General features: G+C 36.8%; 1 protein-coding gene across 8 annotated transcripts in view; it reads right to left on the bottom strand.

Moving 5' to 3' along the window:
* The window catches only part of GNAS (GNAS complex locus), a 102,108-nt gene that overhangs the window by 79,136 nt on the left and 7,555 nt on the right, over nucleotides 1–15,417 (bottom strand). The window contains exon 1 of one of the 8 annotated variants that reach the window (XM_075166620.1): nucleotides 8,536–8,621. The exons of 6 other annotated variants lie outside the window; for them this stretch is intronic. The gene's annotated coding sequence lies outside the window, so the exon portion shown is untranslated. Of the gene's footprint in view, nucleotides 1–3,257; nucleotides 3,287–8,535; nucleotides 8,622–15,417 lie in introns of those variants that run through there. One more of the 8 variants, XM_075166621.1, reaches the window with a different exon arrangement.

Below are 15,417 nucleotides of genomic sequence, written 5' to 3'. Positions count from 1 at the left end.
GGCAGAGAAAAGCTACATTTCTCTAAAAACGTAAATCACATAAACCTAGTCATAAACATTTTTATGAGTAGGTTTTTTATAAAGCACTGTACTGACATTAGCTAGTCAATCCTCAACCTTTCCTAAGGGGCAGATTAAATATTAAAGTACATCCAAGGTGTGGCATCGTATCAGTTTACCCTTAGTGGCAGTTACACTTGCACAATTAGAGAAAATTGTCTTATCAGCTTCATCATTCGAAACCAGAATCCTATGACAATGCTGAATTTTACCAAGTGATTCTGAGGGAAGAAATCCCACTGGACAACTTACAGTCTGAGTTGTGTAACTACATATTAAGTCACTACAGGGAAAAAAATTAAAATAACCATTTTCACACTACATGATAATTATACAATCCGCAAGCTACAAAGGCAGTAAAAGTGTTCTGTCTCGAGCACCGTGCCTCAGAGAATACTTCAAATATTTGTCTGACCTAACTATGCATTTATCATTTCTGCATTAGCAATCGATGAAAAACGAGAGGGGAGAGAATAAGTAACTGGGCAATAATTTCACCTTGGGCAATCAACATTCATATCCAGCGTTAATATTCAGGAAATGCCCCAAGTCTCAATCATTAATGATTAAGTATCACCACACCCTGGAATATTTTACTACGTATCTGTATTGACATCATGAGATCCAAACTTCAAACATAATTGCCTGCCATTTTAAAGATCTTCTCAGAATTAAGGGACGCTGGCTACAAGCATATATAAACTCCACCTCTGTGCCAAGGCAACACAACTGAATTAAAAAAGCTGTAGTCTCAACTTCCAACTCCTCAACAGTTTGAGGACATACCAGGACATTTTTAAATATAAACAATCACCTTCAGGAAGACTGAATTTAGATAATTTGAACCTTAGACTAAGAGGGACTCCTTGTATTTAATGAGAAGCAATCCTTTATCATTTCACCTCCCTTACTATCATACATCCGCTACACAACTTTCCAAAATATTTACAGCCGCACTCCTGAGCTTAGACAACCCAGCTTTTAGTGAACATTAAGCACATGCAAATTGCTCTAGGAATCAAAACCACCCCTGGACACCCAGCATCGCGCAGGAGTCCCATGTTACATTCAGTGACAACTGCTTCAGCAGGCGCCCGCACACGCAATGAATCCAGAAGGCAGGCAGCTGGCGGGTACCTGCAGGCCCTTCATGGCCGCCCCTGCACCAGCTCAGACAATGCCCCTGTAGACGAGAGGTGGGCCTGGACCACTCTGACACCTCTGACTGCACTCACGCCCAACTAACCCCTACAACACATAAACAGCTGTTGAGTCCTCAAACAGGCTGTGGTGAGGTCCTGAAACAGGCTGTTTCCGAATGGGGGTTCAACCCGTTCTCCCAGCAGTGACGGTAGTGATGATGGAAGACGATGCACTGCATCTGCCAAGCCCCTTCACGTGCACCAACTGCAAGGGGTCCTGCAACTTGCCTTCTACCAAATCTTAATTCATTAGATTTCCCCAACAGAATTAACAGAGAATTCAGAAGTCCAGCGACATTCAGATACAATTCTATTGTAATCACTTTTATAATACCTTCAAATGAAGCTTCTTAAAAAATCTAACCCAAGAAGTAGAGATTTCAGTGCTTAAATGTTTACCACCTTTTGCAGTATTATTATTTTTAAAGATACTGAAGAAAAATCTGAAATAAGTAATGTATTTACTTTTATCTTGCAAAAAGGACATTTATTTTTGTGACAAAGATGTTCTCCACAAAGTAACTGGGTGTCCTTTTCTGTTGAAACAAAAGCTAGACAAAAAAAGAAAGGCAACAAGCAAACTGTGAATACTATCAAATTAGATAACACATTTGCTTGAAAACCTAAAGTTTAAGGCACTGCAGTCATATTGAGTACCATTCCCTATACAACTACTATACAAAGGGTTAACATACAATATGTAGCAGTTAATTGTCATAGATAACAATAGTTAGAGTTCAATAAATTGGTAGAAGGATTATAGTGCAGTTTTATTACTACCTCCAACACTTTTACTGATGTGCTTATTACTTTTTTTATAGCATACTGCTCTTGAGCAACCAGTTCATAATATCTACCCTTTTAAAACTAGGTACACAGAGAATACATATATATAAAAAAGGGCAGCTGAGTTTACATGGCAATACTGGTGCAACAGCTAACACATCACATTATATATAGTAATTACACACATCTTGCACGGACAAACCTACTTATAAGCCCAGAGGCAAAAGACAGCTGCCAAAATCCACACATTTTATGCATTACAAAAAAGCATGAACGAAGACTGGTCTTTTTCTCTTAGAAGATGAGGATAAAAATACCACCACTACAAACAGATTTTGTATACACATCACACACACAGACACATGCAGAGACTACTTTTCTATCTCTAAATTACCTCTATTTGCTGCAGTGTGTCAAAAGAAATTTTCATCCAACACAAATAAACCTTAGATGTTGAACATGGTAAAAATGCTACATGACACTGGGATGTTTTTTCATTATGTTTTAACTTTTCCAAGTGTAGTTCTTTTGTATGCCTTCATTAATTCAATTTATCCTTAAACCTAGAATTATCTAGTATTGCTTTTAGTCCTCACATTAAAAGCAACAAGCAACCTAGCACCAGCTGACTCAAATTCACTGCGACTGCAGTTGGTGAATAATGTACCACCCCTCTCACACATACGGCAAAAACCAACTCTTCTCAGGCATGCACTCCTTTGGGTCTGTGATGCAGACAATGAACAGACAGACTGTATTTCAAAATGTGTATGTTCTCTTAATACAGCTTAAAGTATCATACTACCTTTAAAACATCTTACACTCCTGCGGAAGCAGGATATCAGGAAGTCGCTTTGCAGCGATAAGCTGTGAATTTGCACACTGAGTGTTCATTTTTTGTGTTTATCTGCATCACACAGAAAATGCCTCTTACATTACACTGTTTCTTCTTGTTCATTTTATCCTGAGCAATGGCAAAATGGAAGCCTCTTGACAAAAACACCTGTGGACATCCAATGTGTAAACACAGACTTAGCACAAAACACCATATAAAAGCCTCACTATGTCTGAAGCATGTCCGTCACGTGTATGTGTCTTCCACGGACACTGAATGTGTAATTCAGAATACATTCTAGTTTGTGTATAAATTGAACCAGGGGCTTGACATATGCCCATTTCTGACACATTTGCAGTACATCCCTTTTTTACTACTTTCACCCAGAAGTGGAATAAGCGCGTTTCTAAGACCACCACCTTCAGAAAAAAAAAGAGCGAGAAGGAAAGCATTAAATTGTGACTGGACCAACAGTTCTCCAAACCAAAACTTGTGGGATAGCTTAATTCACCGATAGCTTAAAGGCACACAACTAAGTAATTCCAGACAGACTGTGACTGAGGGAAAGTGAGTGTTCACAGTGTCAGAACCTGCTTTAAAAAAAATGCATTAGAATTACTTACTGCTTTTTAGGAGTTAGTTTAGAATTTAACATTACTTTTCATATAGGCAGTCATTGGCAATGGCATCCTAAATTAAAATGAACTCAAGGCAATCTTAATTCAGATACTTTCTAACTTATTTGTGTCCTCAATAATGTTGCTTTAGTCAGTCTACGTGTAATATATAGTTTTCTTTTTAAACTGAAATGAAGCTATCATAGAAACTTAACAATCTAAAACCAGAATCATTTTCCCAAATAGGATTTCATTTTCACTACAATACCCTTTGCTATGGTAGTTTGTTTGCTGCTCCCATCACATTTCGCACAGGAGACAGAATATAAACATAAGCTCTATTTATTGCTTCATAAGCATTACAACATTATCAAGTAATGAAGGACCTACACAAAATCTGTCATACTTCTAGTTTGGAGGGCCTTCCAGGTGATAAATATTTTAACAAAACACATTGCAGGTGCATCAGCATGAAATGAATAGTGATGGCTACATATCAGCAAACACACAAACAAAAATCTTCCAAGACCTTCCAGTTAATCTGCAGTCCAACTAGAAACACAGGAAGTCAATGCAGGTCAGAGAAAGAAATACATACGCTAAACTAACTCCCGCCCTCTTGGGACTAAATCCTGCCCTCTGCTCTATGAAGCATAAACATAATTGTGCTTCACTCGCTGAAAGGAAAAAATAGTCTTTATTTAATAGTCTTACAATTGCTTGATTAGTGCTTGGAAAATAAAAAGCACTACTTAAGTGCTAAATATTATTAGCTTTTTCAGAACATCAGCTCCAAACTCGCCACTCCCCATTTCCTTCTCTCGTAACTCTTTTCATTCATGTCATCAGAAGGCATCTTATTTTCAGCAACAACTACTCACTTCTTTCTTCTTTTTTTTTTAAATGCTGCTGGATGTGCAGAACTACTGTTGAGGTTGCTTGGCAACTAGTGAGACGTATCAGAAAGAGAGATAAGGTCCAGAATGAATGGAATTGAAGAGAACTATATTTGGTTTCATTAAGAGATACTAATGCACTCAAGCTATACCCATTTGAATTATCCACACTAAGGTGAAATTTTTCTATTTCTTTCAAAATACAGACATCCATAATCACAGAGTCCCACTAAATCCATTAAGCCACCTCCTCAGGCACATACGTGTCTGCCTGTACAGAAGAGACTTCAGAATCAGGGCTTGTACCTGGGTTAGCAGTTTGGTGCAGCAAGGAACAACCAGGCAACACAGACATTTCATAAGTATTTTGAAGAATTTTAGGCCAGAGAGGACAGTTGAATACTTCAGTCTGCTTTTAGTGTACCATAAGCCACTGTGCTTCTCCATATACTTTAGTATCAAGTTGAAATTTCAAATGAAACAATTTTTCCTGAAGGTCATGATTCGAAATGAGGTGAGATTGAGCACCCAAGACTCCTGCAATGGCAGAGAACTGATTACAGAAAGTCTGCCCTAATAACTCAAGGGGGTCAAAAAAGCCTTATACAGCAGAACATGGAAACACGCCTAACAGTTCCTAGTGAAAGAGTTTCTTTCTTATCTCAAGCTCTTCAGCTAACTTTATCTGGATCATGTGAGTAAGAATCAACCAGTCTGGCACAAAAAAGGATCTTCTAACATCACCTCAGACCCTGCCCAATCTTTGATGCTTCAGAAGGAAGTGAAAACAGTGACAAAACACAACTAGCGAACTATCTAAAGGGAAAAAACAAAACCAAAAGTCAACCCCCACGCTTCCCCACTTCTCTAATGCCTGCAGGCAAACACAGGACTCCAGGGCTTCAAGGCTTCAAATACCAACACAGAATTGCGTATATCACAATGATGTTCAGGGTAATAAAAGCAAAAATAAAAGCCCATAGCTGCAAAGGAAGTGGGTAATTTGCAGCACATGAAACAAGCTTCGTGCTTCCCAAGGCCAGAGCGGCCACCACCAGCACGCACACTTGCATCAGAAAAGCTCCAGAAGCTGGATTGAAATACAGTTTAAAAATAAACCTGTCCTTCCCTGAGAGCTCAAATCCCCAACAGTTTATTTCAATTAAAGTGTCTCTAATGTTAAGGAACTGAATCTCACACCTGCCTTCATTTTTACGTATCTTTCTTGCATAGCACTACCTCTACATGGCAATGAAATCGCGTTTGGACACCCTACTTCAGAACCTTGTACAACTCCTGTGACCTTTCTTTTAAATTCTTCCCAGTAATTCTACATCCTTCATTAAGTGAAGACACCAGCATGTGTTATACTATTTTAATAACACTTTTATCAGTGTTGGAAGTCCACTTTATTACTTATGTTTCACTCTCCCTTGTTTTAGGCATCCTAGCCTGCATTTGTCTTTTTGCCACAAAAAAAGCATACTAAGGTAATTAACTAATTGACTGTCAAGTCCTGTTCCAATTTTACAGATACAATCTACATTCTGACTCCCCTGAGACTGTCTCACATTCAGCTGTATTAAAACAAATTTCTGAAGTACAACTTTTAAACACGTTATTCAGATCCCTAAAAGAGTAACCTGACCTTCCCAGTTAACTACGTGGCCAGTTTGCAGAGAGGGGTTTCAGACTGAATCAGTCAGCAATCTAAGGAATGATTTTATATATGTAACCACTAGTTCCCCGGAGGCTTTCCCAGCAGCGGTCCCACTCATTGCCTATATTAACCACTGCACAGAGAGATCTATCAGTAAGCCAACTTTTACATTCACACAATGCACAGATTCATTCAACACGATCTTCCTATACACCCTTGTTGCAAGAAACCATAGTAAGTAGTAACAATAAATTAAAATGCCCAAATTTGATGCCAAGCATCTGGGCAATCTCTTACTTTAAGCAATGGAAATTGTTCCCTTTTTTCTAAGAATTACAAAGAAATTAACATATTTTTTTTGGTAAGGAATAAAAATCTATGTATCATTTTACCTTCTGCATTCAGTAATAAATCTGTGCCCGAACAATACTATTAAAAATAAAATTAAGTAAAAAAAATTATCAGAATGGAATTGATTAATTTTAACTAACAAAACAGAGGTCTCAGCTGATTCCAGTTAATCCCATAGAGAAGTAAATTTTTAAAATTTATTCTGGGACTGAATCGGATTAACTTTCCATTTCTGTCTAAGGGTGATATATCTAGTAGGCCTGCCTTTTTTTTTTTTTTTTAAATAATGTGTGCATATTAAATATTACTTATGGACATCATCTAAGACTATCACTTCTATGTACTTTCCCTTCTCCTTCCCTCCCTCTTTTGGACAACTCTTTTTATGTTTCCAAAGTATGAATAAAATTGTGAGGAAAAAAGCCAGACAGTATGTTGCCTACATTATTTCAAAGTGTTTTTTCTGACTTCCTACGATTGTGCAAAATAAGCAGAAATGCTTTACTAAACTCAGTCTTTTTTACTTTTTTCTAGCCCCTTATTTGCCAGTAGTGTCAAAAAGATATTGAGGTAACAGAACGCTGTGAAGTTCTTCAGTGATAAACATAAGGAAAGTAAACATACGATTGCATAAGATGCAATTACATAAAATGAAGACTGTCCAATTAAGTGAAGGCAAAACACAGAGCAGGTATGAAGCATCCCAAGTTCCCAGTAGCTTGGTGAAATTAGAGTCCAGTGACGCAGTTCCCTCCCAATTTCAATTCAAAAAACTAAAAGGCAAAATAGTTACATTTGCAATTTTTAAGTCTCTTATGTGTAAGTTATGGAACGTATTTTTATCTACAATGTTCAGCATAAGCAGAATGTGTTCCTATGAGTAACTATTTTGAAACAACATTAATCATTTTTACATACCAAAAGTAAAAGGTTGCATCTAATTTACAGGCATCTATTTTTGTATGCTTCAAAACCCAGTACTGAAAATTCATTAACTTCCTACACTATAGAAATTTAACAACAAAAAACCCCAAACAACCCCATAAAGCAAATCTTCCAGAAAGTTGTATAACATGCTTGCTGCAAAATACATTGAGACAAAGTATCAGAAAACTTAAAATTCTTACTGACACTGACCTCTGCAACTGTTTTGTCAAATATTTGGAAGTGTAGAAAATACAGGCCAGGACAGAACTAGAGCTGCTCTTTCTGAACTGCATATGGACTTGGGGCTTGTGTAGTAGATTGGGTCAGAGTATTATTAGCTTTCCCGAGAACCCTGAGTACAACTGAGCCTTTCTCCTTTCAGTTTTCTCACTCCTTTAAAGAAAAAATAAATTTCCTCAGTTTGCATTGTGCTTATAGTTTTTTCCATGAATAATGCAGTGCTGTGATTATATTCCCATTTCAGAAGACAAAAAAAATTAAATAAAAGGTACTTAATAAAATCTTTTCAGCAAATGGCTACGTCCTTATTATTATCTTCTGCTTATTTAAAAAAAAAGTTATTACAACTTTAAGTTTTCATCTTTATCTTAAATGGTCTTAAACTGTTAAAAGCAACACAAAATATGTGAAGCTATGCCCATCACTGTTATGCAATTAAGTTAAAATTAATGAAACCAGTTGGTTTAATTTTTCCACAGTAATGCCACGTTAAATCAAATTTAGCTAGCATATTTATTTTTAAGTTATTTAAATTATCAGGGTTAAAACAGGTATTACACACAGTTTTCTGAACTTACTGTGCTAAGTGTCCCATTACACATTTTTATCTATTAAAAAAAAGAAAAAAAAAGCAAGATATGCGCAAGACATCCTTCTTCATTACAAACTTAAGGAAGAAACTTACTTCACTGATACCCATTTCCTTGCAACATTTTCTAATTAATATGAACATTTATATTATATAGATAATTGTATTGGCAAAACAGAATAAAAATGTCTTAACTTGAAGGAAACAAAAGTGTATCTATGCACGTAGACCTACAGACAGGAAGAGAGTATTTAAATCACAATGTTTAAGAAGGCAATAGTAAATCCTCCAGCTAGCTGTGAAGTTGCCATTCAAGGCTAAATGTAACGTCTCCTGGGACTACACTAAACCTCAGAAGGAAATACAGCATACCTCTGCCTGCTCCATTAGTTCACCCACCACTCTTGGGAGGCTACAAGGGTGCAGCTGGGAGAGATGATTATTTTCTGGTGCCTTAACTAAAAAGACAAGTGAACACAATGGCTTATTAAATAGCCCTTTGGAGAATACAGTCAGCAACAGGTAGCTAATAGAGAAGGTCACAAGCTTTCTCATGCATGTTTGTAATAGCAAACACCTTAAAACAGAACATCTCATCAAGGCATTCCACTACTACATTCCTCAAAAAGCGGGTAATTTTGCCCCTTAGCTGTCAAAAACATACCTCAGTGTATTGCTGTTTCTAAGTAAGCAAGCAAGCTCAGCTGTAAACAAATAATTCTAATTAACTGCATGTTTACATTAGAGTACAGTTGTGGAAATAACTATTAAAAGCTGGTGCAGTTACACTTGCCCTGTATCCTAAATACTCTTGCATTTACTAGGAACTCAAGATTCAACTGTCAAAGTAAAATGGAGGGCATATTATATCTGACATCAGGATTCAAGTTACATGTTAAAAAAAAAACCCTCATCAGTGGAAATTCCTTCATTTCAACCTGAGCGCTTTGACTGACCAAGATTAAGCTGAACAATTTCTGTATCTCAGATCTTCATCAGAGCTGGGACTTGGGCAATCCTAATATACAAACGCATGATATATCTAAAAATAAAGATAGAGATAAATTTGCCTGCTGGATTATACTTCAAAGCATCAGCTACGCCTGCCTTGATCTAGGAGACGCTCAGGAAGGATGCTTACAAAACTGGAACAAGAGTAGTGTTTTTCATTTTTAAAAAATCCCTCAGAACCCCACAAACCTGTTCCCCCAGCCCAAGAGAAGAGAAACAACAGGACACATCTTTGCTCTTACTGAACCTATCCCACAGAGACCATTACAACGCAGGTAGCCCAGCAACCTAAGAAACAGGAACAAGAAATAACACTCATATCTAGATTGCTAGAAGGAGCTGAGAAAGGGACAGCATTTATTAATAATGAATTATATCTTATGGGACAAACACACTAGGTTTTAACATAATGAAATTGAAAAAAATTCCCCAGCTGGAATGACTGGCAACAGATAAAACGTAGCTATGTAATCAAGTAAGGGGAATCTTCAGGGACTGCAATAATGTGAAGGTATAGTTTTAATACCAAAAAGGTAACCTTCCATGAGCTTATGATGATAAAAAGTATTCTGATCATATATAAAGTAATTCAAGCATCCATCTGGATAAATCAGTAAACCATTTTTTACTGGGGAAATCAGAGTACTGGTCAGTTTGCCCATCCAAAATATACAGGACAAGAAGAAATCCAGTGAGATACTACAGAAGAAAATTCTTCACATAATACTGATTCCATAACACTGGCTAGAGAAAAGGTAATCACGCTGCAGGTCTAATTCTTGAGAAGAGTTGGGGAAAACCTGATACACTGAATTTTTTTCAGAAAGGACACTGAAGTGTGGAATATAGATATATATTTAATAGTCTCCATACAGAGCTATATTTTTGAAGTTATCTAAAGCTTTTTTTGGGGGTATTTAATGTAGTTTGTGATTTATTAAATAACAAGTTAAATAGAATATGATAGATTGGCTTATACTAGTAGATGTTTGCTTAAGATAAGAAAATGGAGAAAAACACACCACTTCTACTTTAACTCATGAATGTGCAGATTAAAAATACTTCAAAAAATATTCAGAGTGAATTGAGGAAAAGTAGGACTTTTTTTAGCTGTTTTCTCTCAGTCTCACTCTCTCTCAGATACTGTTGTCCAACTTCAACCAAACTTGAAGGAGGGTTGCTGTTGCAGAGATTAATTTCCAGAAATGAAGATCAGAGGTTGAGTAGAAGAGAGACCAGAATTAGTGCTCCAATGAGGAAAAGCAGGAAGAGTTCATGTAGATCTCCACCAGCCACAGCACATGCTGACTTTGTCCAGGTAGCAGGAAAAGCAGAAAAAAATAAAGATAAAGGACAGGAAGATTCAAGAGTACTTAGGGGTCAATTTGCAGGGAACATCAGGGCTATGGACTAGAACGAGGACTGCATCGGTTGGAGGAAACAGGAGATAATTGGAAAGCTATGGGTCCCGTGGGGAGGAACTGCAGATGCTGTAGGGGACTGGGAGGGACTACTGCAGAAAGAGTTGGGAGACACAGAACAAGTTACAGAAATCAGACTTCATTAGCTCAGCTACCCACAGAACAGTTTATTTTATGTTTTGAAAAGGTAAAAGGAAACTTGTAAATTTTGTAAAACAGGGTTTATTTTCATTTGTTTGTTTTTACCAAAACTAATGGATAAAATCCCACATCTACAATCAAAAGTCAAAATCCTCCCAGACCCATTCACAATGTTTTCCACATAGTTAAGTCTTAAGCTCTCTTCTGTCTCTCTCTTTTGCTTCTCAGATTACATCACTCATGCTTATTCCACTATTCATAGTTATTACCCTCCAAGCTCTCTACAACTCTAACTATAAAGCTTTCTACTAGGTTGATAGCTGCTTAGGCATACTGAAAAAGCTTTTGTGAAATTTAAACCTCAAAACAAATAAAACTACTGCCATATTTTTGGCCAGTCTCTTTACATGCCAAATCATGTCTGCAACATACGCAAATTTAGCTTAAGGGATGAGTTTACTATTGGTTTTGTTGTTGTTGTTGTTGTTTTAAATCAGAAAATTGAAATATTTAACTGAAGGCACAAATGTCAAGTTGCAAGGCCAGAAACAGTAATTCAGAGGACAGAGAGCTCTCAACGTGCAACAACATAAAACTGGTAGTTTAAATATTGCTTTGCTAGGAGAATTCAACATTTCCCACCAACCTGTAAATGCAGATAAGATGCATGCTCTGCTATGAGCAACACTTTGTTTCCCATGCAATTATAAAAATAACGACATTTTTATGTTCAATTCTCACTTTCCTTCTTTTACCTAAGTAAGAGTTTCTTGACAAAGCAAATACACAAAACAGGCAGTTGAAAATAAAGCATAATGTAAAAATGAAAGTCTATGCTTTCTTTCAATACTGTGTTGTCATCTCTCCACTTATGGTTAGCCTGAGCCTGCCACGAGCATCTAAAAACAGACAGAACTACCCAGCTTTTTAAACTTTTAGATTCCTTCATGCATCGCTTTTCTGTGATACTTTCAGGAACCTAAATAACATCATTTTGCACCCTGAAAAAGAAATTTCCCTTCACATGCACATGGAAATATTTTAATGGCTTGATTTCAGAATGCCTCTGAGCAAGGTAAAGGAGTTATTCCATTGCCTATTAGAATATTCAGCACCACAGTATGTTAATGCTCTTTGCCAAATAAGGCCCAGTGTAGGTATAACCTGTCAGAATTTTCTGAAAACTCATCTGACAATATTTAAAATCACACCTGAGTAGTAGATTTAAATGCAAAACATTTACACACGTTCCTAATGGAGAATGTCTCATATCTTAGGGCAAGATACCACAAGAAATTTGAAAAACCCAAAAACTGGGAACTTTTTTTTCCTTTTTTCTTTATAACATAACGAAATATTAATGCTGCTTAATTGAGTTTACTTTTTCACAGAATGGAATTTTCCCCTTTGTAGAAATAAAAGTATTTCCAAAGAAAAGATAATTTCAAGCACGTAAACATAACATTAAACATCCTAACAATTAAGGAATTTATTGTTTGCTTAGGTTGTTTAACATCACCAGATATTACCTCCCATTTCTTTCAAGTTGATGGAAGTTATATTTAACTTGCATAAACATTTTGCATAAACTTTTACAAGCTATATGCAGCATTCAGTTATTAATCATAGTATTTATGTGCTGTTGGTATATTCTTGTCTATTGACAAAACTCAATTATACAGCTGTGTCAGTTCTTAGGAAAAGACCTAAAATAGACTGAAATACATATCCTGCTCCCCTCTCCGCCCACACCTTCACTTTATGTTCTACGGCACAAATTTTGATCAAAACCCGTAGCTAGTTGTTCAGCTGGAATGGAACTTTTGATAGTCTTGAACAGACATGTACACACAAATTTTCCAGCACAGCAACACCTCGTCTGTGTCCTGGAACAGGAGCTGAGAAAAAAAAAAAAAAGCTCTCTGCCTCAAATCTGCAGAAGCCTTCCAATATACACTATGATGCAAAGACAGAAAGAAGAGGGGGGGGAGGGAAATCACACACACCAAGCCCCCCCCCTCCAATTTTCAATGTTATTCAAACACCAGGAAAAAATTATTTTTGTTGCCAGTAGAGTAAAATACAATAAAGTCAGTTTGTTTCTTGGCAAGGAACTGATGTGACCATTCTAAAAACATGGTATTGGTACACAAATCTAAAGGAACTATAAAAACAGAGCAATAACGTTTGTGTATACAAACTAATATTAGCCATTAGGAGGGAATTCATTATTTTAAAAGACATAGTTAAAAATATTATACTTTTTCCTCACTCATAACATTAACTTCCCTCCCGTAGAATCACACACATAAAAAGACCAAAGTTAAAAAAACAAAACACAGTATCAGATAGCAGAAGAGTAAAGTTACTGAGAGAGAAGTCATTTCAGTCACAAAAGAGATTGACACTGACCAATGTGACTAGGTAACATCATTTACTCGTTTATGTGAAATAATGGTGGTACTGCAGTTCAACTTTTGGTGGATGAAATGTATAAAGAAAAGATCAGAAAGCATCAATGACTACTTCCCCTTCCTCACAAACTACTAAATCTAGGTGAGAAAAGAGAAAAAGTTCCAAACCTATAAGAGGGCGACTTGGCTTTCTTAACTTCCCAGCTAAGAGAAAATAATTTTTAAAAGTACAAGAGAAATGCAAACATATTTGTCATCTAAGTCTTGAAAATAAAGCTATTCAGTTCTGCTTCTGCCATCATCATTAACAGATTTGGTAAGTATACAAACTCCTATTCAACATTTCAACATACCAGTTTAAGAAATAAAGTCATCATTATACAACGTCATTTGGCAAACTGAGGCTGAGAAGCGTTATCTGAAATTCTCTATAATCTCAAGACTTCCTGAATCATAAATACTATCCAAACTTACTAATCACAAAGGCACATTCCCCTTATTTGTCAATCTTTGTAGTGGATGTCGTAAGTCACATTTCAACAATTTATTTCTATCTAAATATTTCTGCTTGTCCTAGTTTTTCCCATGACGCTTCAAAATTGTCTATCACCCTTGCCAATTTCCCACTTGCTAAAATCATGCATGACAATGACCCTCTCCTTAGGGTCTGTCAGCCAAACCCACAGTGATCACAGAGGGGAAAGATGACTTTAAAATAAAAGTCAGTGAAAGGCCATCGTCTTAGAAGCAAAGAACCCCAGCCCCAAGATAACACAGAAAAGAGGTTTTTTTTTTTCCTCTTCAACCTGAATCATACATTTACATTAATTCTTCCAACTATATTCCTTACTCCTCCTGTCCTCCCTTTCCCATTTTTAATCCTTTCTGGTTCATAAAGATTGGCATCTCAACTTCTGCACAGTCAAGAAGAGAAGGTTTTAGCTCCACTTTATCAGTAGATGCTCACAAAATGCAGTATGCAACAGGAGAGACCTAGTCCTCTGGAACAGCCTCATGAAAAGACAGCTGAAGTGTTGAGGAGCGAGGGAAGGAAAGGAAGGGAAGTCACAGGCTTCCTGCTATTACAAGTCAAATTTAAACCCTTTCTACATAACAAGGGGCTCTGTTGTTGGCAGTAATGCAAAGAGTAGAGAATTTGGTTGATATGGAGTCTTCATTATGCTTAAAATGCAGCTCTTCCACGTTAAAGATGAGGCACACTGGAAGAATACTGTGGGGAAGCCACACTCCCATTACTTATGAAATTGCTGTAGGAAGACGTCAATTGATAGCACAGCCAACTGAAGCTCTTCTGCAAGAGCTGGAAGCGGGCTAAGCCCTTTCAAAAACTCCATCCAGAAAAACCTGTGCTGTAGACCATGCCTTGCTTCTCCAATATTCTACTCCGCTTACCAATGCCACAGCACAGTTACTTCCCACATAACACCTTCACAACAGGAACACACACACACAAAAAAAATTTGTCTCTAACTCAGCTACAGATTATAAAAATTGAAAAATTTTTAAACAGTCTTTACTGTAGTTAACTTGGCTAGAACCTTAACCACCTTCAAATTCACCTTAGCATTGTTAACTATTAAGCATATTAATTACCTGGAACACTTGATTCCATACAGTGCCTCAAATAATTAATTAGCTAAAGCAATCAAGGATTGGAATCCCAGAGGAAATTTTTCCTAGTTTTGTAGAACTACATAGATTTCGCCTTGTTAAATGCTACAACTCTACATGAGGCCAATTAACCTACATGCACATGACAACTGTCCCTTCACCTGTTTAGCAGCAGAATCCTAAAAACAAAGCGAAAAACCACCACACTCACTGAAGGAAGCTAGTAGATTTAGCACTGGATATCCTGTTTAGTCACCAGAAATTAAGAAGAGTATTTGAGTAACACTAAAGAAAAACTTTCAATTCCCTTATTCGTAGCACATTAGACACCTTTTGTAACAGGTATCCTCTTTCTGCTTCAAACATCAATTATCACAGGGCAACCAAATCAAAGGCAAACTAGTTTTAGACAGGGCTTTAAACTGCATTTCTTTCAAGCCACATGAATAAGCCCCATCAACAGAAGTAATTCAAAACTACAGTTATGTACATGGACACTAACACTAAAAAATGTCTCTTCATCTCCAGCATACTACAGTTTTCACAACCTCTCTGGTGTTATTCATCACATCAGCTGTGGTGTTGTATGCAAACAAGTTTATGTTCTAGAACGACCAATAAGAACATTAAGAGAT

This window comes from Calonectris borealis, chromosome 17 (assembly GCF_964195595.1).
Source record: "Calonectris borealis chromosome 17, bCalBor7.hap1.2, whole genome shotgun sequence".
NCBI lineage: Eukaryota > Metazoa > Chordata > Aves > Procellariiformes > Procellariidae > Calonectris > Calonectris borealis.
The sequence above is the reverse complement of the archived record's forward strand: the minus strand, read 5'-3'. Positions and strand labels throughout refer to the sequence as shown.